Genomic DNA, 1,133 nt, shown 5'->3' on the forward strand with positions numbered 1-1,133 from the left:
CTCGCATGAGCCAAGTGAGGAAACACTATAACAGGGAGCCGTCTGCACCGGGAGCCGGTCACAGACCGCAGACTACTGTAACAGCCTGTTTACCTGTCTAAACAAAAAAAGGTCTAGCTCGACTTTGTCTGTACATACATACATCTGGACATTCAACAGTGGCAACAGGTGTGATGAAGTCCAAATTTAAGTTTTGGCTCAAATATTGTTTTCAGCTAATAGCTTTTTTTTTTGCCTGTCAAGCTACTTTTTCATAGAGTCAGCTAAAGATGTGATTTAAAATATATAATTTTTGCCTAGTCTGTTATAGGGTTGGGCGATTGGAGGAATATATCGACTATCAACGATATCATCGATAGTTTTTAAAAGGGCAATTTATTTATTTATTTGCCCATGAGTAAGTTTGCTAATAATGATAGAGCTAATAGAAGCTGTCAACAGGGGGGAAAAAATGCTTTTTTAATAGCACCCTCTTTCATCTGCGAGTAAATGCACCCTCGTCAGAGTGCGCCCAAATGCTTGTTGATGGAGCTGCAGAAGCTGGTGATAGCCTAGCACAGCGGTCCCCAACCTTTTATGCGCCACGGACCGGTTTATGCACGACAATATTTTCACAGACCGGCCTTTAAGGTGTCACGGACGCTGAAAACCGATAAAAACCCTGAAAACCATACATTTCACACCTGAGCCTCAACTCTCGCGGCCCGGTACCAAACGACTCACGTACCGGTCCGAGGCCCGGGGGTTGGGGACCGCTGGCCTAGCATACTCAGCCAGATGGTGGACGCGTATATGCCCATGCAAGTTAGTCGTGTTTGAGTACTTTTCTCGCACTATACATCTGCACAAGCGGCACACCGCTTTGATTACATCCTTAGGTTTACCTCTTTCATCTGGTTTAAAGCCAAAGAAATCCCAACTTGGCAACTTTACATGTTTTTAGTGCTGTCAGCGTTAACGCGACATCATCACGACAATGCGATTACCAATGAACGCATCTGGAGCGTAGACTGAGTCAAAATCCCTGAAACATCTTTGTCAATGCATTTCAGGCAGTTTATCCAAAGTTCCAGATGGGTTGAGCGCTTTAAAATTTTAATCGTGATGACCGCGTTTAAGCCCCGTTAACGCTG

General features: G+C 44.5%; 1 protein-coding gene across 3 annotated transcripts in view; it reads left to right on the forward strand.

The window, feature by feature from the left end:
• The window catches only part of clcn5b (chloride channel, voltage-sensitive 5b), a 43,585-nt gene that overhangs the window by 11,600 nt on the left and 30,852 nt on the right, over positions 1-1,133 (forward strand). The gene's annotated exons all lie outside the window — the stretch shown is intronic.

The sequence above is a fragment of the Pundamilia nyererei genome, unplaced genomic scaffold (genome assembly GCF_000239375.1).
Source record: "Pundamilia nyererei isolate P.nyererei 1_Seehausen unplaced genomic scaffold, PunNye1.0 scaffold00370, whole genome shotgun sequence".
Lineage (NCBI taxonomy): Eukaryota > Metazoa > Chordata > Actinopteri > Cichliformes > Cichlidae > Pundamilia > Pundamilia nyererei.